Source organism: Eulemur rufifrons, chromosome 27 (genome assembly GCF_041146395.1).
Source record: "Eulemur rufifrons isolate Redbay chromosome 27, OSU_ERuf_1, whole genome shotgun sequence".
Lineage (NCBI taxonomy): Eukaryota > Metazoa > Chordata > Mammalia > Primates > Lemuridae > Eulemur > Eulemur rufifrons.
In genome coordinates, this window is record NC_091009.1 from 7491875 (window position 1) to 7518862 (window position 26988).

Below are 26988 nucleotides of genomic sequence, written 5' to 3' on the forward strand. Positions count from 1 at the left end.
GGTCAGGGTCAAAGACTGATCTGCATGTTCCAAAGCCAACCAATCTGTTTCCTACCCACGTGGCCTCTTTTGGTTAATGGGTATTGGGTTTTTTTAATGAGCAGCTGGTAAATCCACCTTTTCTCTTGCCCCATACTTGCAGGGTGCAAGGACAAGAAGTGAGAGGTGCAGGGAGTTTGCAGTAAAGTGGAAATCCAAGTTTTTACCTACTTTAGGATTATTATAGGAGGCTATAAAAAAGCTTGGTAGTAGCAGGTTGGAATTGTGGGCTCTATGAAGGGGGACATAAAGGGGAGATTTGACTTTCTTTTCTTTCTTTTTTGTTTTTCAGAGACAGAGTTCTGCTCTGTTGCCCAGGCTGGAGTGCAAGTGGTGCTACCCGCCATGCCCAGCTGATTTCTTTTTTTTCAATTTTTTGTAGAGATGGGATTCTGCTATGTTGCTTAGGCTGTTTTTGAACTCCTGGGCTCAAGGGATCCTCTCACCTCAACCTCCCAAAGTGCTGGGATCACAGGCATGAGCCACAATGCCAGCAGAGATTTGACTTTTGAACTCTCTCTATGAAGTAGCTTAGTAGTAACACTGATAATTCAAACACGAAACTTGAACTATGTGGCAAGTTGGGTAATGGGGTGTTAAGAGTAAATCTTGGAGAAATTACTGGATAAAAAGTTTCAAAGCACTTACTAGTTTTCCAATGTATTTTTTTAAAATTATGGGTACATGATAGTTGTATATCTTTATAGGATACAGGTGATGTTTTGATACAGGCAGATAATGGGAATTTTTATAATGAACTATTATAGAAATTATAGAACTTATTATATAAGTTCTATAAGTTCCATATAAGTTCAACTATAAGTTCTATTCTTGAAAGATTTTAGCTAGTCTGTATGGCATGATTTCTTTCACATAACCTGCCTTTAACTCCTCATATTTAATCCGAAATGTGTGGCTCTACTCATAGCACTAAGCCCTGTGAATGAATCATGATTCTGCTTGCTAAGGTACAGCTCTTTATAGAGTGTATCTCCTTATACAGGTAGGACTTCAAAATTATGTGATTAATGAGTAAAAGTAAAGATAAGCAAAGAATTCCAGTTTGTATGTTGTTGGCATAATTATTACTTTGGGCAGGCCTTGATGAATTGTTTTGCCTTTCTGATTGTAGAACTCAAGTTCTAAGGATGAAAAAAGTGATTACTCAGTCACATTCTATTACATGAACAATTCTGCTTCTCCGTTTAACTTCCCTTAAAAGGGAATTGCCTACCAATCAGTTTTTGATTCCTGTCTGCTCACCGCAGTAATAACTCAATAGATAGTGCTTTGTTTTAAAGTTTGTTAAAATACAAGGAGATGGTCACGTGCAAGCCAGTGCTGGGGGATCTTCGTTTACAGTGGTGGGTTGGTCCCAGGCTGCTGGAAGCCTGGGCGGGGGCTGGGTGAGTCCCTCTCCACAGAGATGGGTGTCGTGGGAGATGGCTCTGCCCAGGGCTCCCCGAAGCAGTGGCAGTAGCTGTTGGGTGAGGCTGTCTATGCAGTGGCCATGGGTGTCAGGGCTGGGGGCATCCGCTCCATCCTGGTCCAGGTGTAATGGCAGCAGTAGCTACAAAGAACATAAAATAAATACCTAGGAATATACTGAACCAAAAAGGTGAAAGATCTCTTCAAGGAGAACTACAAAACACTGAAAGAAATTGCAAATGATACAAACATGGAAAAACATCCCATTTAAATGTACTACTATAATTTTGTACTAAATTCATTTAAAATTTTGAATTTTGTAGGTATTTTTTGTTTTATTTATTAAAAACGTATTAAGTGCATACCATTTGTCAATCTTGGGTTCCATTGCTTAAAGTCTTAGAATACATATAGTATCAGGCTCTAGGGAATTATGATATATAATGCCATAGTTCAATATTGACAGATACTTTAGTTATTTTATCATTTAATATATAAGGCAATATTGAACATGTTTGAGCAGCTTACAAATGTTTAAAGGTCACTTGGGCTGTTGATAAATGATTGCATTCTGGTTTACTCTCTTTATTGACAAGATATTTGGAAAATGAATTATCATGTTAAGAAATAATAATGAGTGGTACATTTTTCTAAGCCCTAGAGTGGAAAATGAAAAACAGTTCAGGAGAAAAACCACATGTTAAAACCAGAAAATTCTCAGTGATTAGATTTTTGCCTTGAGTTCCTTTGATAATCTTGTCCAGCAACTTTATTTTATAAGTTAACCAAACCAAACCTGGTGAACAGTTGTTTAACCTGAAATTTTCTCACACCTTAAACTCTCTCTCTCTCTCTCTCTTTTTTTTAAGAGAAAGGGTCTTGCTCTGTTGCCCAGGCTGGAGTGCAGTGATGTGATCATAGCTCACTGCAACCTAAAAGGCCTGAGGCCCAACCATACCCCAGATTGAATTAGATTCCCTAGAGGTGGAGTCCAGGCCATGGAAGTTTTTTTATGCCTCCAGGCGATTCCCATGTGCAGGCAAGTGTGAGAAATGGCGATTGCAAGATGCTAATCCCCCCATTTTTTTAGCAGTGCATTTGCACAGCGTCCTTGGGACTCCTCCTTCACATTTTATTCTTTCACAACTAATTCCCTTGAAGAGTTATTACTGCTTCTTTCTAAAGTTGATTTAGTCCATCCACTTTAGGATATTAATGAATGTATATGTTTGTCATTTCTTAAAAAAAAAAAAAATCTTGTTCTACTCTGTTACTTTAACTTGAGTTTTTCTGTTTTTTTTTCTTTTTTGCTGTCTCCACTCCTCCACATGAATGACAACTTAGACTTCTTAGAGCAACTATAATTCTAAAATGTGTGCAGAAACCTATGAGTTAGCAATATTCCATGCAAGCTACAAATTCTGTATTAACAATATTATCTTAGAGTCAAAATACAGAGGAGTCAATTTTAACATCCTGGTTAATAGCTTTATAAATTTATAATCTCTCTTTTATGTCTTAGCAACAAAAGACTATTTAATTATAATGTTCAAAACTCTTCAGCATTTTCTGTGATTTTGAAAAATAATGCTTGCTATCTATTAAGTTATAGATTTAATTGTAATTGTATTCATTTATACTTCCAAAAAGACAATTTTGTTTAATAATTAGCACTACTAAATGAAACCAGACTTGTCAAAACTTTATATTATGCTACTTCCAACTGGAGATCCCCACCAAGCTCTAGTTCAGGGTCTCTTTACCCTAAACTGGACTATTAAGAAAAGACAACATTGAACCATAAATCATTTAGATACAATATGTACCACAAGGCGAAACCTGGGTAGTTTGACTTGCTTGGCATTTATCTTTACCTCTCCTTAAGTAGTTTTTTTTTCCCCTTTCATTTTTTGAATCAGAGCTTTCTGATCATTTCACTGCTTCTAGTCTATTTTCCATGATTCACTTTTTTAATATTCTTTTTTCTATTCTCTTTCCCAGTTGCTTGTTTGGGCAACAAATCACCAGCTTCCATTTGTGTCATCATTTCTACCTGTGAGCTCCCTGTAAACATCTCCCCCTCAGACAACTACCTTTGCTTTGTGTTTACTCTTCAGTCTCTGTAAATATTTGGGTACAGAAGTGGTGCCAGTGTGGTCTAATTAAAGTCTGGCTGGAGTAGAAGAGGCCAGGTGGTGCCTTGACTAGTTGCTGTGGAGCTTGTCCTCTACTTTGAAGGCCAAATCCACAGTCTAGCTGGTGTCCATGTCTAAAGAGGTCTTGAGAAACTGAGTAGCAATAGCTAAAATCCAAACAAAACTTAAGTAGACATCAGAACAGCAATTTAATAATTTATTGTGAGAAATAACTGTTAGGAAAGTGGAGAAGCTGAAAACCTATGTAGTCATTTCATTCTTCTCCTGTGACCAGCTCTGTGAACAAATTTCAATGACCTCTATATTTGTGTTATAATGAATCATCTCCCTTAACTAATTACTTGACCTTTTGAGTTGTTTCTCAGAAATGGTGGGTTTTCTGCAAGACAAAGTGTTACCGAAAGTTTCACCCTTGTCCACATCAGGCTGCATCAGAAGAAAGGGGGACAAGTGGTTTGAGGATAAGGAAAGAGAAGTTTATTAATTTTCCAGCAAATGGAGAGGTTGGCAGACTCCCATCTTAAAGTACCAGCATCCTGCCTCTGAGCAGAAATACAAAGCTTTTGAAGGGGAGGTTTTCAGCTTTAGGTTATTGCTGTTCAACTATAGTTGACAGTTCTGATTCATCCCATCTTTGGCAAAAACAATCTTCTGACATCCACCTGGACAATTCCCTTGAGCCGTTTCCTGTGGTACAAAGAACAAAGGACACTCCCCTGCCCCTCCTGATCATGACCACTGACCTAGGGCAGGGATGCAGGTTTTAATTCCCACAGGGAGTCGGGAGGTTTTAGAGAGACAGAAAACATTTTTTACCCCCTCTCAGGCCTTTCCTCCTATTACAAAAGGAGTTAAGATCCTGAAGGCCCCGGGTAGACTTCCTGATGCCAAGACTCACTATCCCCTCCACCTGCCCAAGGCATATGAGGGATTTGAGGCAGCTTCTCCTGTTCTCTCAGCAAAGCATTTCCTTTTAAAAATTCCTTTCTTCCTTGGCAATCCTCGTTGTCTCAATAATTGGATCTTTGTGCGAGGAGCAACTAGACCTAGGCCAAAACCCCCTTGTGGTTTTTATAACCCTCCTGTAGTCAATTCACATGGGAATGACAGTAATCATATAGAGTTCCTTTGGCAAGATTAAAGTCAAAATAAAAGGAATTTGCTTCAATTTATGAAAGGTCCCTCTGCGATAGAGTAAGAAACATCAGTGAAGGTTAGGTAATGTGAAAGAGTAAAGTCAGCCAGGAAGGGGATCTGGAAACAGGAGAAGATGGGTCCGTTTACAGTCCTCTTGGCTACTCAGATCCAAGAAATTATTGCCCCAGTTTTCCCAGAGCATTGATTTTTCAATAAAAGCCAGAAATCTGAGTTTCAAAAAAAAAAAAAAAATTATGGGTTTGTAGCTAAACCTGATCTCAATTTGAGCATTAAAATTATAATCTATTATATATGTTTATGTATTATGATCAATTGAATGAGTTGATACTAATGTATAAATAAAATCACAGGGGAGGAGGGGAAGGTCTTCCTTATAGTAAAAATCCAGCTAATGACAAAGGAATGACATCTTCACAATGGAGATACCTGTAAGAAAATACCCTAATGCAGTGATTAAAGTTAACATCACCAGTAATAGGACAAATCAACATTAGTGCCTCTTGAAATGATGCACTAAGAGGATAAGATAGTGCAAAAGGCTTATTTTTTTTTTTAAAAAAAAAAGAAGCGTAGGTACAGTGGCTCATGCCTGTGATCCTAGTACTCTGGGAGGCCGATGTGGGAGGATCGTTTGAGCTCAGGAGTTTGAGACCAGCCTGAACAAGAGCAAGACCCTGTCTCTACAAAAAATATAAAAATTAGCCAGGCGTGGTGGCATGTACTTATAGTCTTAGCACTTTGGGAGGCTGAGGCAGGAGAATTGCTTGAGCCCAGGAGTCTGAGGTTGCTCTGAGCTAGGCTGACGCCACGGCACTCTAGCCTGGGCAACAGAACAAGACTCTGTTTCAAAAAAAATAAATAAATAAAAATTAAAAAATTTTAAAAAGGAAGATGAAAACATCACTCTGTGATTTTCCTCAAAAAAGGCATAAATGTAATAATCATAAAGAAACATCATACAAAGCCAAATTGAGGGCCATCTATAAAACATGTGATGTGTACTCTTCAAATGTCACTATCATGAAAGACTAAAGAACAGTTCCAAATAAAAGGAGGCTAAAGAGACATGAATGGAATCAATGCTCAATCTGGGATTTTTGTTATTGTTATAAAGGACATCGGTGAAATCTGAATAAGGTCCATAGAATAGGTGATAATATTGAACCAATGTTAATTTTTTGATTTTGATAATTTGATAATTTTTGTCATTTTGGCTGGATAAGAAATATACACTGAAGTATTTAGGGGTAAGGAGGTATTATGTCTGCAAATTATTATCAAATAGTTATAAAAAATACACATACACACATAAATATATAGAAAGAAATAAAGCAAATGTAAAATACTAACAACTCATTTGGGTGAAAAGTATACAGAAATTTTTTGTATTATTCTTGCAACTTTTCCGTCAGCATGAAGTTACATCAAAATGTAAATTTGAAAACAATTGCGATTTTAATCAACGGTCCGTGCAGAAGGCTCACAGCTGCACACAGAGCTCTCGAGTCCTCTGGGGGGGTCTCTGGGGTCGCAGCGTAATGGGACACACAAGGGCTGGGCAGCTGCATCTTCCCTTTTCTTCTTGTTCTCTTAGATATCGAAATCCAGTTGTCAATGCTACAGTTTTAAATACTGAGAGATCCCAACCAGAGCTATCCTCTGGTCAGGACAATTTCAGCCTCCTGTTTAGAAGGTGTCATCCAGGTCTGTGGCTGCTACTTTAGGAACAACTTTCACCTCTCAGTGTGTATGTCACAGTTTAAATTTTTTACAGTGGGCAATCCCCAGTTCCAAGTTTTAGGGTAAAATTTCCAAATATTGACAATATCTTTACCCTCCCTTTCCCCAGGTAGATGAAATACAAGGCAGCTCCAGCCCTAATTCAACTGCTTTAATATCTGAAACCCTGAGTTCATTAGGTCTCAAATCTTTATCTCTTTCTGGATTTCTTCGTCCCTGGCCTAACCCTGGGCACACACAGGGCTTCACTCTCAATAGCACTTATTATAGTCATGTTAGCAATTACACATTACCCTGAAAGCAAATGCTTTCAGTGAACACACTAATGTACCATGCAGCAAGTGCTCTTGAATTATAATGAACATTTCCATTTTAATAAGGTTTGACTAAAGTGCAGCTGTCTCTGCAAATGATCTAAAATGGCACAGTACCTGCATCAGGAATTCAGTCCTGCCTGTGCGAGGGCTCATCCGAGGCGAGCTTATTCCACCTTCATTTCTCTTCCATAAAAGGAAAGACTTGCTGGTGAAGCCACTTTAATAGCAGAGGAAGCAGCACATTGATTTTCTGACAGGATCACTGAGAAGAATGATGAGGAGTGGGTGAAACTGACTGAGCAAAATGAGAGATGGGTGATAACGGTTAAGGATAAGCCAGGATCCAGATAGTGAGGGCGGGGTGGGCGGTGGGGTGGGGGAGTGGTGAATTAGAATAACAAAAACGCTCTTCCTGAAATTGTTTGGAGGGAGGGACACCGTGTTTACATGGATTTGTTCAAACAGAATTAAATTCAAGACTTTTCTATGATTGTTACAGAAACCATTCTGTAAAACAAAATGTGGCAAAACGTGGCACCACGTGGGCCATAGGACTTTACCCTGAGGATCCTGATGGGAAGAATGGGACTGCTGAATTAGAGAAGGATCAGAAAATGTAGGTGGTAAAGAGAAAGGAGGAAAACAGGTGGAAGAGAAAAGCTTTGTTGCTGTTTTAGTGAAGACTGGGAAGAGCAGTCAAGAATATGGTAGAGAAACAGGGAGGGAGGGGAGATGGAGGGAGGGGGAGGGGGGAAGAGCACTGTGACAACTGGTATTTTGGAGGAGTGGTGGTCTGAAACCATCTCCAAATTTAATAGGAGCAACAGCCACTGCTAGGAAGCTTAAAGCCCAGAACTGGTAAGTATTTCAAATTTGAGTTAATCGTACAAAGTGGTCTCTTAGCCATTTTAAGAAAAACGGGGCAGGTTCTCCTCCCACTCATGGTAGGGGAGGCATCTGCCTGCTTGCCTTTTTTCTCAGAATAAGGAAAGTGATCTTCTTTCTGCCCTTCCTAAAATATGCGAGCAGTGAGAAGCAGGCAGATGTCCCTAGCCAGGCCGGGGCAGTGACGGCCTCTTTTGCTTCAGGAGCGTGACGATGGCTCGGGTTGTGCAGAGACCCCGCTCGGCAGCGGAAAGCGGTTTCAGGGAGGCTGTTTTGTCCACGGCCCTGCTGCTTGGATGTAGACAGACCTGGGTTCAGACTCTGGCTTTGTTTTTATCAGCAAATTTCTTTATCTTCTTCCCCATTATCAAACTCAAAAACCAACCTACATGCGCACCTTCTACTTCTTCCCCGTATAATAGGTCGTGTTCCTCTTACATTCATGGCTACCTCTGCATTCGAGTTACAGATGCCCTGTTCTCCGACTTTCTTTAGGAGCTTACACAGTGTTCTCCGTTCACTGTTATCTACAAAAGATGATGCACCTCTCTACTGAGTCATTTCTATCTGCGTATCCACAGGATTGAACATCTCCTGTGTTGAAAAAGCCCTCACTTGCGTACACCTCTCTCCATTTCTCAGCTCCCTTTCCTAATCACATACTTCCTTCCTCTCCTCACCTCCCATGCACTCCGCAGCCCCTCCCTCACTTCCTAAAGACTTTGTCGTATTCGTTAGTGACTTCCATATAGCCAAATCTAACAGAAGCTTCTCTGTCCTTATTTTCCTCAATTCTCATCAGCTTTGCATCTAGGTGTTATTTTTCAATGCATTTGTTTTCTTCGTTCTTTCTTTTTCTCTGTCCTTCCTTCTTTCTTTCTTGTTAACATGTTTGCCTGTCTCCACAACACAAACGTAAAGGATTATCTTGTGCTGCGCCCCCAACCCCCCAGCCGGTCCGTGGCCTGTTAGGAGTAGCGTCACATCAGCCTCTGAGCTCCGCGCCACACCCTCCCTCCACTGCCCCATCCCTGGTCTGTGGAGAAATTGTCTTCCATGAAACCGGCCCCTGGTGCCAAAAAGGTTGGGGACCGCTGGATAGAGGGCAGGGAATATGCAGGTAACATAGGAGAGTCACACAGTCTGAGCTGGGATCACAGATGCATTCTCCTGGGTGTTATTTAACTTCTCTCAAGCTCAGTTTTCTAAGCTATAAGATGTGGGCAATAATACAAACCTCCCAGAGTTGGTGTGAGAAATAAATGAGTCTATAAACACATAGTATCGAACTCCTAGTCTCAAGCAATCCTCCTGCCTCGGCCTCCCAAAGTGCTGGGATTACAGATGTGAGCCACCACACCCTATAAATATAGAGTAATTAGCAAAAAGCCTGGTATATCTCGAACATTCCATGACTCTTACCTGACAATTTTATTGTTAACTTTTTATTCCCCAATAGCTAATATAATGCTTGTAATATAGTAGGCTCTTCTTAAATATTTGTTCAATGATTAAATAAATGAATAAATAAACTCAATTTAACTCAGAGTTGTTTTAAGGATGAGACAAAGTATAAGTAAAGTGATGAAAACAGTGCCTGGCACAGAGAGTGCTCAGCGAAGCTTCATGATTAGTACTCAAAGAGGCGGCTGATCTGATCAATTAGTATGATTAAGAACGACACTCAGGGCTCTTATCTAAGGCAATCATGGTCTTGGCTTTAATTGTGCACTGGGTCCCCCCCTCCCATGTAATCAAGAATGTAGCTCTTTATCTTATTGTCTTTCCTCTCTCTTTACTGGATCCCCTATGGGAAATATACCTACTGAAATAATTTAGCAGTTTTTCCCTTGAATCCCATCTCCCTCCAATAACTGTTCCATTCCTCTTCTTTTTACAATTAAACTCTTTAAAGGAGTTGTCTATTACCTCTGTCTCTGGTTCTTCCCCTGCAATTCTCCCTTCACCCATTCCCATCTTACTTGCTTCCCACCTCTCCACAGAAACTCCCTTTGTCATGGTGGCTAATGATGTACACATTGTCAAGTCAAACGTGGAAGTCTTGGTTCTCAGTTTACTTTATCCATCAGCAACAGTGACAGTTGCTTCCTCCTTTTTAGAAACTGTTTTCACTTATTTTCTAGGACACCTTTCATTTGCGATTATTCTTCTGCTTAACTAGCCTACTTTTTCTTAGCCTCCTTTGCTGGTTCCTCCTCATATTTCCAATTTTCAAGTTTTGTCTTAGTATTAGAACCTTATCGCCTGGCGCGGTGGCTCATGCCTGTAATCCTAGCACTGTGTGAGGCCGAGGCGGGAGGATTGCTTGAGGTCAGGAGTTTGAGACCAGCCTGCACAAGAGAGAGACCCCGTCTCTACTAAAAAATAGAAAACATTAGCTGGGTGTCATGGTTTGCACCTGTAGTCCCAGCTACTCGGGAGGCTGAGGCAGGAGGATTGGTGGAGCCCAGGAGTTTGAGGTTGCTGTGAGCTAGGCTGATGTCACTGCACTCTAGCCCCGGCAACAGAGCAAGACTCTGTCTCAAAGAAAAAGAGCCTTACTTTCTTTCCCTATATTTGGTCTTTATGTTATCCCATCCAATCCCATAGCTTTAAATATCATCTACAAGCTGATGATTCCCCAGTTTATAGTTTCACCTTCAACCTCTCTGCAGCTGCCTACGTGTAACTGGCTACCTGACTTTTCCACCCAGGTATCTGCCAGGCATCTCACGTGTAGCGTATCCCACACTGCGCTCTCGGATGCACCCTCCTTCCCCTCCCCCACTGCAACTCCTCCCCAGTTCTCCTGTCTCAGATACGGCGACTCCATCCTTTCAGTTGCTCGGACCGAAACCCTTCTGTTCATCTTAGATTCTTACTATACCCCCCAGGCCACAGACAAGCCTTGCAGGTCTCTCTGGAAAATATATCGTAACTTCTCATCACCTCAGCTGCTCTCTCCTCACCTCCAGCCCAGATCACCTGCCGGTCTGATCACTGCGGTGGCTGTGGCTTCAGTCTCCTCTCTGCGGTCCACACGCCGCCACCGCGATCCTCTCGAGATGGCGTATCCTGCCTCCACCCAGCACCGCCAGTGGCTTTCTATGGAGAGTAAAAGCTAAAGCACTTCCCATGGCTCGAAAGGTTCTGTATAATCTTTGACTTCCCCTCCCGGCCCTTGTGAAAACTTCCTACCCACCCCCCACCCGCCCCCCACTCCAGCCTCAGCAGCCGCCTGCTATCTGCGGAACAATCCAGACGGTCCTGCCGGGCTTGGCATTGCTGGCCCCCGCTTGCGTCTCTCTTCCCCCAGATACGTGCACGAGGCTCATTTCCTCACCTGCTCCGGGTCTCCAGTCTCCTTTCCTGAGCGGCCTTTGACCCCCGGCATCTCCTCCACCACGTCCTCCGCCTGCTTGTGTTCCTTCCTGTTACCGGTCACCCACCGATGTGGGACGTTTTTGTGTACTGCCTCTGTATTTTATTCTCCTCTTTACTCCTTGAACCTAGAATGATAGGTATTAAAAGTATTTGCCAAATCAGTAAATGGATTATTAAATGTTTTGGGGGTCTGATGACTTCTAAGTTTTACTGTGTAAGTTAAAATCGTACGTATTAATAGTGTCCCGATAAAATGATAATGGGTCAATTCGCTGGGGTGATTTGTATTGCAGACAGAAAAGCGTTTAATGTTTTGCTCAGACCACAACCCTTATGTTCATCTTTGGTTCTTCTGTACCCCTTCAGCTAGTCACTAAGTAGGTGACTGCTCCCTTCTCCCACGCATTCGTCTAGATCTACCTATTGGCAGAGGTAAACGTTATTTATGGAAGACTTTTTTCAACGTTAAATCATCCTGCACGGTGCAGTGTGTTCAAATCATTACGGAGTGACTCATCGCAGGCTCCCAGCACTGCCCGGCCTTCCTGTCCCGGCTCCTCCGAATCACCTGCTCATTGACTATTTAAAGTGGGCTTGGGAGGAAAATCTCGTTTGAAAGCAGGCCTCACTGTGAGTCAGAGGTGATAAATGCGCCTTTTGGCTTCTTGTCCTCCCAGAGGCACAGTGTAGCTTGTTCAATCTCCTATTTGGTCAGTGCCCAAGTGCAATCTGGTTCCATTTGAATCGGTTGTGCTTATGATGTGAGGATTAGGGTGTTCGTTGAGGGGCCACAGCGTCCTTCCTAGGAACAGAACAAAACTGTAAAACACACAACATCCCAAGTGACTTTTATTCTAAAGCCAAGCTGATATGTGAAATTTATTTGTACAATTTCAATTAAAAATAAAAACAATAAAACCAGCTTTGATCTCAAGTATTTCTTCCTTTTCTTCTCCTGCTTATGAATCTCAGTTTTCCATGTACTGTGCATATTAGATTAAGCCTAAACTCCCATCTGAACTTATTAAAAATGGTTTCAGCATTTTATGATGTATCAATACTAATAATTTAAGTTTTAAAAGATACCTCCTAGAGAAAACTTGAAAGTATTTTTGCTTCTCTTTTTCCAGAGAGATCTCATAATTGAGAGCTCACAGATCTAGGCCCTAACACTTTCTAAATTTGGTAGAAATATTTGGCTGTAACTTAGATGCTGCTGCTGATAATAATTACAAACACCATAATTATAACATTTGTTTAGTACAACTTGAGTTCACACGGTCATGCGGTAGGTTAATTAACATGTATCTCTGTGCATGCCGACCTAACTACCAGGTGGCCTTTAGAAATAAACCTGTAACAGGTGCTTAATTTCTAATAAAACAAATATACAGTAGGGTTAACTTTCCTAATTCACAAGCGGTCATCAGCCTTTCTCCCACCTACAGTATCTAGCACAGGTAGATAAACCTTCCTGAGACTTTGTTCTCTCGTGCCATGTCACTGTTCAGTCCCTTTAATTGTTTTACATTTCCAATAGAAGCCAACTCAATCTTGCACACACACACACACACACACACACCACAACACACATGCACACACACAGTACCTACCCTATAAGAGGGAGTGAGCTAGGCTAGCAAGAAACTACTAGAACAAAAGAAGATATAGCTCCTGTCCTCAAATACAGGTTTACAAGGTGGATAAGGGCTAAATTGGACATCTTTACATTTGATATCTTTTAAAATCTCACCCTAACCTGCTTTTCTAACTTTACCTCGACCGAATCTTAGATAAACTCTCTGCTGAAGTCAAAATGTCTGCTTACTCTCCCCAAGCAGGCTTTGTGCATCTGGATTCTTACCTGGGTTTTTCTAACCTATTTTCCCACCCCTTTCCTCTAAGCCCTGCTCAAATCTTACCTTGTTCCCTCATCCTTAGTCCACACAGATTTCCCCCTTCACTTTGACATCGTGTACTGCTTTGCTAGTCACCTTCTTATTCATGTGTCTTACCTTCCCAAACTGGCTGTGACCTTCCAAAGGATGGAACTATGTCTTGTTTAATTTTACACACCTCACACACAGGCATATAAAATTTTTATATTTATTCCCTTCTAAGAGATCATAACTTTACTTTTTATTTTCAGAAGTGGAACTTTTTAATCTTTTAAATGTCTGTGTTTCTGAGCCTTTAATATAAACAATAAAAACTCTCCAGGCCCACTTATGTATAAGCATCGCATCACATTCTTCGAGATTCTACTTAAGTGTACCAGATGGCTCACGGGCAGGTATTTAGAAATGACAGTGGTGACAGTAAGGAAAGAGGAAGGTTGGCAGTCTGGCTCAAGTATCATAAATTGGTATCTTTTTGTTCCCAGTCTGGATTTTAAACTTCAGATACTCTTAATTGATTTGTGCTAAACAAATTCACAAACAGTTGAATTTAAAATTGGCTCTTATGGGAGCCAGTTCTATCCAGGATATTCTCTTCCTGGCACTTCCTATTCAGGAACAAAATGTGGTTGGGAAATTTGGTGAATAGAGAGTAAGCAAAGGAAACTGAGTATTTTTAAGGCATCTTCTATCAAGATACGGTACCTTGAAGAGTCTTTAGACTGAAATCATTATCGGGGATCTTAACACAAGACTAATTTTTACTTTTCAACTCTAATTTTCTTAGAACTTTTTTGTGATCACTACTTTGGATTTGCACTTATTAGAATTTCACTCTTTCTCATTTTAATATATTGTCATAATCCATACAATGTCTATCTTTCAGATTGTGTCACTTTTGCACTTTTGATTGATTGCTTTTCAGGTGCTTTGCTCATCTCTAATACTTAGTTTGTATCCTTGCTTTTTTTTTCTTTTTTGAGACAGAGTCTCACTCTGTTGCTTGGGCTAGAGTGCTATGGTGTCATCATAGCTCGTAGCGACCTCAAACTCCTGGGCTCAAGCGAGCCTCCTGCCTCAGCCTCCCGAGTAGCTGGGACTACAGGCATGCGCCACCATGCCTGGCTAATTTTTTTTGTATATATTTTTAGTTGTCTGCTAATTTCTTTCTATTTTTAGTAGAGATGGGGTCTTGCTTTTGCTCAGGCTGGTCTCAAACTCCTGAGCTCCAGGGATCCTCCCACCTGGGCCTCTCAGAGTGGCTCAGGTATGAGCCACCACACCCAGCCTGTATCCTTGTTTCTTAACAGCTATTAGGGCTTTTGAATTACGGCACGTTTAGTAAGAAAGGAGCCAGGATTTACAATCTCTAACAGTGGGTGATAATAAGAGGACAAGTTAAAACATTCAACTCTAACAATCAATGGAAATAGTTGAGAAGTTGAGGGGTGAGAGCAACACTTGTCAGAGTTAAACTGTGTTGACCAATTATTGATGTTCCATAACCTATCAATTTCTTTTCTAGCAACAGTGTTTATCACATTAAAAGAAACTGCAACTTTGCTCTTTAATGCAGAAGAAAACATTTTAAAAAAATCTTTCACATGTCAAGATTTGATATAGAAGTATTAATTGCTTTTGTTTTAACTGGACATTGTGTTATAGCAGGAGTCGCCCCTATTTTAGAACAGCTGGATCTGACCCTCCTCTAAACATATGCGTCATTGGCAAATGAAACAAAATAAATAAAATTAATCTGTGAGGAGCTGCAGTAAAACAAAGTCCATCTAATATAAATAAGACTGGAACAGAATGTGCCCATCTGAAAAAAAATCACAACGAAACTGACCACAATTATTCAAAGCCAACTGAAAAATTCCTTTCCATGCTTCAGCGGGATCCCACTCTATCGTCTGAGATGTGTAACAGTGTAAGTAATGCGATCACCTGGAAGCTGCCAGGGGTAGCCGAGAAGCACGTCCTATAAATGATGCACCACTAGTCACTGCAAAGCGACAATGTGCACAGTATGTCTTCTCTGAGTTCGTTTGACCAAAAAAAGGAATCAGTGATATAAGAAGACCAAAAAAGGCCGGGCGCGGTGGCTCACGCCTGTAATCCTAGCACTCTGGGAGGCCGAGGCGGGTGGATCGCTCGAGGTCAGGAGTTCGAGACCAGCCTGAGCAAGAGCGAGACCCCTGCTCTACTAAAAATAGAAAGACATTATATGGACAACTAAAAATCTATATAGAAAAAGAATTAGCCGGGCATAGTGGCGCATGCCTGTAGTCCCAGCTACTCGGGAGGCTGAGGCAGTAGGATCGCTTAAGCCGAGGAGTCTGAGGTTGCGGTGAGCTAAGCTGACGCCACGGCACTCACTCTAGCCTGGGCAACAAAGTGAGACTCTGTCTCAACAACAAAAATAAATAAATAAATAAATAAATAAAAATAAAAAAAATTAAAAAAAAAGACCAAAAAAATATGGGATAATTTTGTCAAAAATAATTTCACTATTACGTGTCATTACTCATTCAGTTGTCATTGTAAAATCCTTTCCAGTATTCTTAATTCTATCTTCACAAATATCTTATTTCATCAACTAGCTTATAAGCTCATCGAAAGCTTTCCACAGATTGTACCTTTCTGCATTTCTCTCATGCATAGAAAAGAAATTTGTATGTGCTCTGTGCTTAATAAATGTGCTTTGCATTTCTGATGGAGGAAGGAGATTGTGCTTAAAAATATGAGGTATATACTACTGGGATCAGCAATTTACAGAAAACAAGAACATAATAAGATATAGTTTAAGTCTATTTTGAACATACTTCCGTGGATACCTAGGAGGCCAATCTAGATGTCATAGAGTGATATCACTTTGTTTTCTAAACGCAGATGTACTAGCTAGTAAAAGGCTCTAATTAACAGCATAGTAAATAATAGGATTGATTTTATCATGTATATAAACTGATGACTAATACATAGGCATTTTTTGTATAGTCAAATTCTTCGTCGTTCAATCTCATAAGCATTATATTAGGCAAACGTGTAGAAAAAAGGTTAGAAAATATATTAATGAGATGATCTGTAAAGTTTTTCCTTTTTTTGGTAAAAATACCAGGGTGATTTAAAATTTAACAATTTCTAGAAATTTTTTTCCTTTTGTATAATAATTTTTTGAAAAGATGGCACAGTACTAAACAAAGAGTAAGGAAAAATGTTTTATTTACAAAAAACTTTTTAAAAATTCCAATTTTGTGGCTGTTTCTTCCTTAAAGCACATGTAAATTATAAGAAATAAGCTGTGAATGATGAGTCTTTGATATTGCATTACTGCATATTTAATAATTTAACACTGATAAATTATTTAGAAAAGAAAAACTTTATTTATAAGAACCATAAAAGGAATAAAAAGTAACTGAAAATTCCCATCTGTGTGACTTATTTTATTAAATTACAAATAATGAAAAATGGTGGTGTATAAATTACTATCAATGTCTGGGCGAGGTGGCTCATGCCTGTAATCATAGCACTCTGGGAGGCTGAGGTGGGAGAATTGCTTGAGGTCAGGAGTTTGAGACCAGCCTGAGCAAGCGTGAGACCCCATCTCCACTAAAAATACTAAAAACAGAAAACATTAGCCGAGCATGGTGGCACACGCCTGCAGTCCTGGCTACTCGGGAGGCTGAGGCAGGAGGATCGCTTGAGCCCAGGAGTTTGAGGTTGCTGTGAGCTAGGCTGACACCACGGCACTCTAGCCCAAGTGACAGAGTGAGACTCTGTCTCAAAAAAAAAAAAAAAAAAAAAATTACCATCAATACATATTACCTCTCATCACCAGGAAATGGAATTAAAGAAAAAAATACATAATGTCATTGTTTACCATATTTGTAAAATATAGATAATTCAATATTAATGAATTGAGAAGGAAGAAACAAAATACAGTATATTTGGACTGAACAAGCTGTAATATTTCTCTTTTCTTAAATGCTATTATTTATATTCTCCTTTCCTTTTGAATTTGCTGAAAGTTTATAATAACCATTGTGTGTGAGTATATAAAATTAGAGACTCAAAAATTTTAGGGAACTCAAAACCCTCTAGGTAAATGTTTCCCACTGTCTCAATTTGTAGCAACATGCCTCAACACAGCCCTTCAGCTGTTGCTCAGACATTTGGAGCCTCGAGCTTCGTATTTTACAGATGATTCTTAATTTGGGGGAAAATGTCTTACGTTTGGCCAAACTGTGCACAACCCCACGATGGTTCTTATTCTGCCCAGTGGAATATCTTGCCCTTTGAAATCTATCCCCCTCCCACCCTCCTTTCTCTTATTAAATTTCCTGTTTCCTCAAAAATAAAACAAAGCAAAATATTTCACATAGTTTTTTTCAGGCCCTTAACCATCATTCTAGTTGTTTTATACCCCTTCAAGCTTATCAAAAATGTCCTTTCTAAAGCTTGACTCCTGTGACTGGACACACTTCTGAGGTGGCGTAAGCAGCACGTTGGTCTCATTCCTTTCCTGTTCCGGATGTTAATTTTCTGGTAATACAGCCAAACAGAACGTTTGTTTTTAGCAGCTACACTAAAGCTTACGTTAATCTTATAGTTGATTACATAGTCATAGATCTATTTTTATGAGTTCTTATGCAATCTGAACTTATGAAGTGTATAGTTTGAAATTCAATGCAGTTTCACTAATATGTTGTGTTGGATTTCATGTCGCCTGTTTATTATTATTATTATTTAGTATTCGAGATAGCCTTAGCATCTCTTCTCTCCAGTGCATCTGTGTGGACTGCTGCTGGACTCAATATTTCCATTCTGTTTATTTAAGTCCTCTACGCAAAAACCAAATTCAGTCAAACATTTTGGTCTAGCCTTGAAAGCTCTGTGCAGCAAAGCACTTTAGTGGCTCCCAAGCGCTTATGGAGAAAGCCCCGCGGTGTGGACACAGCATTGGCCAAACGGCCACAGGTCCTCTTTCTAGCCTGGCTCTGACACTTGCTGGTTGGTAACCTTGGAAGGCATTCAGACTCAGTTTCCTTATCTGGACTAAAATGGGGACAAAGTAGCCCATCTACCTACTTTCAAGGTTTTGGGGATTTTAGAAAAGATGATACACGTGGAAATGAAGGCCTATAGAAATGTAAGGTCTTGAGCATACAGAGAATGTCAAGCCCCTATCGGGCTGTGGAAGGTCTTTCATGACCTCCCCTGACCTGTTTTCCAGTCTTGTTTTCTGCTTCCTGCTGCTGCCTCCTTTCCTGATGGCCCGAACACTTCTTATTTCTCGCTAGTCCCTAACCACTTGTGTATGTTCACGCTTCTATGTCTTTGCTAAAACTGCCTAGGATATTCCCCTAAGCTCACTGTCTCTTTTTCTCTCTCCCTCACTTCCACTGGTAGAATTGCTACTCCTCAATTCGAGGCCAAACCCAAATGCCATCGCTTCCTTAAACACGTGATCTCCCTGGTCAGAATCAATCTCTCCCTTCACAGTGCTCCTACAGAAGTGCTCCGTCCACAGAGTCACAGAAGCGGACCCTTGGGAGTAATTCTCTGAAATGGCCCTTCTCCCTCATGACCAGGGAGAGTCCCCTGATCCAAACTCAATTCGAGCCTCTTTCCTAGAATTCTAGAACTGAGACCTAGAGGATCAGATTCCTTTTCTCTGGGAACTGGACCTTGATCTCGTCAGGAGCCACTGGAAGTCTTGCTCTGCCATGCGGATTTACCAACAGAGGAACCAGTCCACGCAGAGAGAAGAAACCACATATACGTGGTGGAGGAGAAATAAAAGTCAGAGAGAAAATTCCAATGACTTTGTATTCCTGGTTCCAGACCCTTCCAGAAGTCTGGTAGTATTCATGTTGTTAAAGCTTATATGATTTTTGGGGAGCCTTATAATAAAGTTCTGTTTTCTGCTTAGGCTAATTAGCAATGGTTTCTGCAATTTAAAAAATTACCTAAATAATTGTAGTGGGCATCTGTTGTTTGCTCCTCAGAATTCGTCCTTGACTCCCACATGCTGCTTTCTCCCTTGCTACCAGCACCCAGCTATTTCTTTTGGGAAACTTCTCCAGCATTCTTAACCATTTGGGGACTGACTTCAGCTTTAGGTCCAGGGAAGGGTCCTCATGGTCAGTCGGCAAAACCCCTTGCTCTTTGCCTACGGCGATCGGTTCAAGAGTAGCCCTTCTGACTCCCACCCGAGTGGAGGAGGTAGGAAGGTGCTAACTAGGAGATCCTGAGAAAACACCTCCACCCTTTTTTGAAAGACTGATGGGGTGAGATCTTCCCATTTCTTAAACATGTGGCATGAGAATGTGAGGTCTGGAGGGCTTCACATTTCCCTGTTGTGACGAAATCCAGACAGGACACAGGAGGAGGGCAGACCTAAGAGGACACAGGGAAGCAGATGCTTGGGGCCTTCTGGGTCAAATCACGACCGAAGGCAACACCAATTCTGTAAATGTACTTTTTCCTTTATTCTTTATATTTACTTATTTATTTATTTATTTATTTATTTTGGTTTGAGACAAAATTTGAATCAGATTCGCTGGTATTTCTAAGCAAAACATCATAACCAACAGTAATGCATTCGGAATATTTTCCCCAGGTCTCTTTTCTTTCTTAACATCTTGGGGCCTGAAAAACCTTCTGGCTTTATAAATTCCATCACCTCTGGGCGTGAAATGCTGGTCTGCTGGCCTTGCTCTTACTTACGTACTACAGTGAGACTCCAACCTGACAGGCCACAGCAACAAACAGGAACAGAATGTGAGAGATGGCACAGAGAATGAGATGTACTTTTTTGATCAGGGATAGCCTAATACGGAAGTATGTGCTTAGGAATTTGAGTAATCTCAGAAGCTTTAGTTTCTAGGACACTATTTTTTTTGTGAACACTTTTCAACTAATACTTTCAGATTTTAGGGTTTGATGAGGATTGGAAACCCTTTTGGCAAGGCATCTGTAGGTAAATTTGCATCTCCTGAAGCAGGCCACCTGCTTAACACATTGTTAAATTGCAGCCTTGAACTTAGAGAGCCATTTGTTGCAGAAAGGGGTCATACAAATTTCTTATAACTTAGGTCTAAACTGTCCCTCTTGGAAGATAATCAGATGTTCTATAATTGAGCTTGTCTGCTAACAAAAATTCTCTGAAAAGTATAATAATTTGGAGGAAAGAGACTATTTCAGTGAACAGTTTGTAACTGGGGAGTGCAGGCTTTGGTGTGTTCTTCCCAGAAATATTCACAAACTATGCATCTGACCAAGGACTAATACCCAGAACCTACCACTGGCGTGGGCGGCCTTGCTTTCAGACCACACTCTGATGGAAAGCGGGGAGTCTCCCCAAGCGGAGGCTGCCATTGACGTAAACACTGCTGCTAATGAAGTACACGACTATAGTTTGCCTCGGACACAGTGACTGGCCAAGATGATTGAAGGCGTGACCCTAGAAGAGTCTGACAGCTTATCTTGCAATGTGAGTTGGATGAGCCCTCCATGCCAGCCATTCGCAAGAATTGGCCTGCAGGGTGATAGGACCCATCCAAGGATGAATAATAGCTGTTTATATATTCTAGATATTCTCCCAAGATGACAGAAATCACTGAAGGGATTACATTCCTTTAGAAATATAATCCTTTAGTGATTATATTCCTTTAGAAACTGTTAGAGGTTTTGAAGTATCTTCTACAAGAGACCTATTGATAGAAACAATGGAAAATTGCAGCTTACAGTACCAAGAGCCTCTATTATCTCCAACCTCTCTTGGCATTCCAAATTCAAGGCTACGGTATTTCCTTATTGCAAAGCTTCGGTCAGAACCATTGCCTTTTCAAGTCCCTGGCCAGGTACCCATGGAGTTCCCCAACATTGAATATGAACACCCACAAAAATATGCTATAGATACAGAAAATAAAATTGAAGAAAAAATTGAACCAAATATTTGCTTTGATAGGAGCACACAATGTTCTGGAAAAGATGCCATTCTTTTCAAGCTTGAAACTGTGGAAGAAATTGAAAGGAAAAATCAAAACAACAGTGATTTCTCTGTGCAAATGCTAAAAGATTTTCTTGAAGATTCATTGACATACATCAGTACTTTTTACCTCCAAAGTCATTGCTGCGATACGCTCTTTTATTAGACATTGTTGAACCTACTTGTCGAAGGTCTGTGCTTCACCAAAGGTTATGGAAGCTACGTAGACGGGACAGGATCTGGGTTGCAGACTGCAGAGGATGTGCAGATTGAGAATATCTACAAATCTCTCACCAATTTGTCACAAGAAGAAAAGATAACAAAGTTGTTAATGCTTAAACTGTGATATTTCACTCTTAAAGAAATAGCAAATCTCCTTGGATTTCCTCCATTGTTCAGATTTCCTGAGAAGAAAACAGTGAAACAGCATCATCACCTGCTTGGAAATAGTCTCAACGTGCATGTAGTAGCTAAAAAAATCAAAATTCTATACGACTAATTTGAAAATAATACTGAAAGATGGGCTTGATATTCTTTCATTTCCAGATAGTAATTCTGAAATTGTACTTTGAACTAATTCTGATGAAATTCAACTAAATTATTTTAATCTATCTTTATTATGAAACTGGGGATTTATCACAAAGATGTAAATTTGTTTCTTCGAATTTATACTACTATATTTTATAAAATGCAAATTATTGTTATGCTTTATGGAGAATATATTTTCATATGAAACTGGTAAATATATATGTGAAATATTATTTTTATAATATCATGGTATAAACAAATTTAGGAACATTAGGATTTTAATGTCTACATGAATATTTTATAAAGTATCTAACAGGCATACCATAATGAACCTGAGAAATTGTATATTTTGTGTGTGTTAAAGTTTTGTGAATCTTAAAAAAAGTGGGCAAATGAGATGAACAAACATTTTTCAAAAGAAGATATTCAAATGGCCACAAAACATATGAAAAAATGCTCATCACTAATCATCAAAGAAATACAAGTTAAAATCACAATGAGATACCGCCTTACCCCAGTCAGAATAGCCATTACTAAAAATTTTTAAAACAATCAATGTTGGCATGGATGCAGTGAAAAGGGAACACTTATACACTGTTGGTGGAAAGGTAAGTTAGTGCAACCTCTATAGCAAACAGTATGAAGATTTCTCAAAGAATTAAAAGTAGATTTACATTCAATCCAGCTATCCCACCACTGGGTATCTACCCAAAGGAAAATAAGTCATCATACATGCTAATCACAGTACAATTCACAATTGCAAAGATAAGGAATCAACCTAAGTGCCCACCAACCAATGAGTGGATATAGAAATGTTATACATCCACACACACACACACACACGCCACAGAACACTACTCAGCCATAAAAAAGAATGAAATTATGTCTTTTGCAGCAACTTGGATGGATGGCCATTAGCCTAAGTGAACTAATTCAGGAATGGAAAACCAAATACCACACGAGTGGGAGCTAAGCTATGGTACACAGGGGCATACAGAATGGTATAATGGGCATTGGAGACTCAAAAGCGGGGAGAGTATAAGGGGGATAAGGAATGAAAAAATTATCCATCAGGCACAACGTGCACTATTCAGGTGATGGGCACACAAAAAGCCCAGACTTCACCGCTATACAAGTCATCCATGTAAGCAAAAACCACTTGTACCCCTAAATCTATTGAAATCTAAAAACAAAAACCAGAAAAACAGAGGTATGTTTTATAGCAAAAGTTTCCACCCAGGTTTCCAATCAGGTCTGTGTATGCAAATCAAGGATTGAGACTCGCTTAGTTTGGACTGGTCAGCACAGCTGAGTTCTGCTTGCTCAATGCAGCTGAGCCCTGGTCGGTGATACAGCTGAGTCCTGACTGGCCCCAGCAGGTCAGCTCTGATCAGTTGGTTCAGGTGAGCTCTGAGTCCCAAAGTTGAGCGGAGGTGTAGGTTTTCTGGGAATTCAGAGTACAGGCAGAGAAGCGCTGCTTGGCTCTATTTTAAATTTAGGTCCAGTTTAGCCACTGGGGACCCATCCTGAAGGATTTGCTCTTTCAGGTTCACATTTGTTCACATCTTCCTACCTAGTAAGTTGCACCTGAGGAGATACAGAGTGAATTACGTGTTTCTTTGCCAGCATTAAGCATCGGACTTTCATTTCTCTGCTGGAGGAGCCAGATTTCTTAAGTTTCTTGTAAATATAGACAAAGTTGAAGTTCATTTCCCTTTCTTTCCTTTTTTAATTTCTTCTCCTCCTCCTTTTCCTCTTCCTTCCTTTCTCATTCTAACAAACCGAGAGAACATTTTCACTGGAAACATCAATCTTTCAACTTCTGATGATAAAACCAATGAATTGACTGCAAACCCATCCACCCAGATCTTTATTCATGCTTAATTCAAATTACCAGGTAACTGTGGATTAAACAACAAACCTAAATTATTTGCTTACCAGCTTCTCTTTTTCATGTTTTGGAGAACTGGCCTTTTATGAGAAAGCTAATTTTAGTTTTCCAAGCTACATGATCACAAGTGTTAGCTGTCTTTTTCCTCCTTGGAAGATGACTAAATTTGGACAAAGGTATTTTATGTATTTTTTAGACTGTTCCTTTGTCACAGTATCCTTCTGGTGGTTTGGAAGCCCAACTGCTTGACAAGACATGTTCTTAGTATTACCAGATAAAAGAGCAGGTTTGAGAAACATTTTCTCATATAGTGACGTTTAGAAGTCATACTCTAGACAATTACTTCTCAGAATGCTGTGATCTGCAAGACTCATGACTGAGATGTCAAGTGTAGAAAGGAATCCTGAGATGCAATGTTCTTTCTTGTGATACATGAAATGAGAGCTGAAGGCAGCTGTCAAAGGCACGGAGACAGGGCTGCCACACAGCGGAGTTTAGTGGCTGGTCCAAGGTCACACAGCTGGTAAGTGGTAGAGCAGGAATCCAAGCTCAGGTCCTGCTTCCCCCAAAGCCTAGGTCTTAGCCACGAGGATGATAATCGCAAAGACTCACTGAGCACCTCCTATGAGCTGGGCACAGCCTTACATGCAGTTACTCGACAGTCTTTTACTTCCCAGTGAGATGCTCGAGAATGGGAGTTGTATTTTTTATTTCTGCGTGTGTTGTGCCTGTACAGAGTGATATCTCAACAGTTGTTAGTTTAAATGGACTCTTAACAGGCCTAAAATAAATGGGATTTCAACAGAAGCAAGGTTAAACGTGGGAGCTTGGGTGGTGGGGAGAGGGCCTGCTCTTGTAAACAGCAGTGGAGATTTTAAAAAAAAATAACTGCCATAAACTGATACTGAGTCTGCTCCACGTCGAGAGGCTCATACTTCACAGGTTGTGGCAGCGGTTGGATGCTTTCCTCCCCTTCCTCCGTAATAGATCCCTTGATTTTTATCTGGGCACATCTGCAGAGTGTTGTGTGTGACTTCCAGGAAATGTTCTTAAAAGGTGGGAACATGTTTTTCTTCTCTGCTTCTGTATCCCTGCATGAACTGGGGACTGAATGGCTGGAGCTCTGGGAACTATTGTGTGCCATGAGGGAATTCTGCAGATGAGGCAACAGGCAGAAGGAGCCTGGGTCTCCGTTACTGCAAAGGGCCATGCCTATCCTGGAATGCATGTTTGGACCCTTAAGTGTAAGAGTGAAGGAAACTCCTATCTTGTTTAAGCCACTGTTATTATTTATTTATTTTGTTTTCTACTATAGCTGAAATAAATCTGAAGTAATAAAAATGTGTATCATTTGATTTGATCCTGACGATAACCCTCTGAAGTAAGTATTAATACTACGATTATCTCCATTGGTGGGGAAAGAAAATGAGGCCCGGAGAACCTAAGTAACTTTCTCAGGATCACACAGCTACTGAGTGGTAAAGTTAGGGTTCTAACACCCCCTTAGGTGCTATACCATATTTATCATACACGAGATGAACCAGACAGAAGAAACCCTACTGGTCTTAATTCCTTAGTTAAGGTACCTTTCCAATAAAGCTAAATGATGGGTCTGATACTTTAGTGGCCCATCTAGTAAATATGAATGTTTCGGTGGCAATCCCTGGCCATAATCAGATACCTAGTAAAGAATGCACGATATTTTGGTTAGGATGCTTTTGACTTCAAGTTATTGGAAATTCATCACACCTAATGGTTCAATATTGTCAGGAATACAGGTTCTTTTCTCCTCTGCTCTTTGTCATCCAAAAGTCAACTCTTCTTACGTTAACAAGGAGGCTGCCTGTAGCAATTGGTATTACACACTTTCACATCTAGCAGAAAGAGAAAAGACATTTCCTTTTATTTCTTTTAAAATTGGGATAGATTTAAACTTAAAAAAATTTCCAAGACTTTAAGTGAAAGGTGGATACATTCATGAGGATTACTAACCCAAACTCAAGCAGAACAGAAATTAAATATGTGGAACTGAACTAATTTTTTTTTTTACTTTTTATTTGAAGCATTGCTGATCCATTTTGTTTTGTTTTCCAAAAGTTAAGAAAACTTTTTTATCTCTTTTGAGCTATTTATATTTATGAATTTGTAAAGTATATTTTTTAAGCAAAATTTGAAGCATTTGTTTTTCCCTCTACTTGATTTCTCCAGAATTTGGAAACTATTTGGGAGTATTCTTATTTTATGGCAATAGAGTTATTTGCATAAGTTCAATAAGAATTTGTTTTTTTTTTTCATAGTAAGACACAATTGGAGACACTGGTTATTTTACCAAGGCTTTAACTGGAATGATACATTTTCAGATATGCCTAGATTGCTCTGAGGAATTGAAGTTGACTTTATAGGGCCAATAAAAAGCACTTTGGAAAAACTGACCAGCTATCTTATCTGTAACATTTCCTGACCTGTGGTAAGTAAAGAATGTCACTTTCTGACAGGTCCAGGAATCCCAAGTTACTCTGGGACCACAAGAAAAGAGGAATTTACCCAATTCCTGCAGGTGTCTACAGGCACAGTTAAATGCTTGGCTTGGCTTGAGAGGCTGCCGGGTTTCAGTCTGAACTGTTGGTTTTTGATGTGCTCATGGCCAAAGAATGACCGGATGCACCAAAGTGAGGCAAGCATGAGAATGAGGTTTATTGAGGAGAGAAAGATAGGATTGTAGAGCAAGAGCAAGATACAGGTTTACAGAGAGTGATACAAACGCCACAGGTGATGCCCGGACCCACTGTTGCGGCAGGGAAAGAGCTTAGTTATGATCTGCGACTTGCTTTATAGTGCCTGGATTGGGACCTCCCTGTGGCTCAGATGTCACCATGGAACCACTTTGATTGGACAGTTGAGAGTTACGTGACCTGAGTCATAACTTCCCATGCGGTTGTCCTAGGTCAATTTCTGGACTCTATGGAACCTGTGCTGCTTGGCCCGTGGGCTAGAGTCCTCTGCATTCTTTCGCAGCTGGCACGATTCGTAGGGTGTTCCTTCCTCCCCCAGGTATGGCAGTCACTCGGGAGAGGATTAGGGGGCCAACAGGACCAAGATGGGGGCTGGGCCCACCCTCGTCCTTCTTCCCCGGTGGGGCAATCAAGCCAAGGCAACAGCACCCACTTTGGTCCCTGGGAGACCCCAAATCCCTCGACATCTACCTAACAAGGCTTTTAAGTCTAACCTGAGATTCTTCGTGACAAAGTTCCAGCAAAGCCAATTAAAAAAAAGAAAGCCTATATGGCCAAAAACTATTCTTATTTCACTTTATGCAAATAATTGTGACAAATATAATGAGACTAAAATATATTTTGCAAATAAATTGGTCCTACTAAGATTTATCTTTGGTAGAAATAGGAAACTATAGATAAAGAAAATTGTGTTTCAGAAGAAACTATAGTAAAACCATTATTAGATTCCAGCCTGGCCCATAGTTTTTGAGTTTTTATTATTTGCCTACAATTTGTACTAAATCTTGAATCCTTTCCTGGCTATAAGTTTCCAAATAATGTTTTCAAATATTTCTTCC

At 40.2% G+C, this 26988-nt stretch overlaps 1 pseudogene; it reads left to right on the plus strand.

The window, feature by feature from the left end:
* The first annotated feature begins 19145 nt into the window (after positions 1-19145).
* On the plus strand, positions 19146-21497 carry LOC138375543 (tRNA (cytosine(38)-C(5))-methyltransferase-like; annotated as a pseudogene).
* Positions 21498-26988: the final 5491 nt, after the last annotated feature.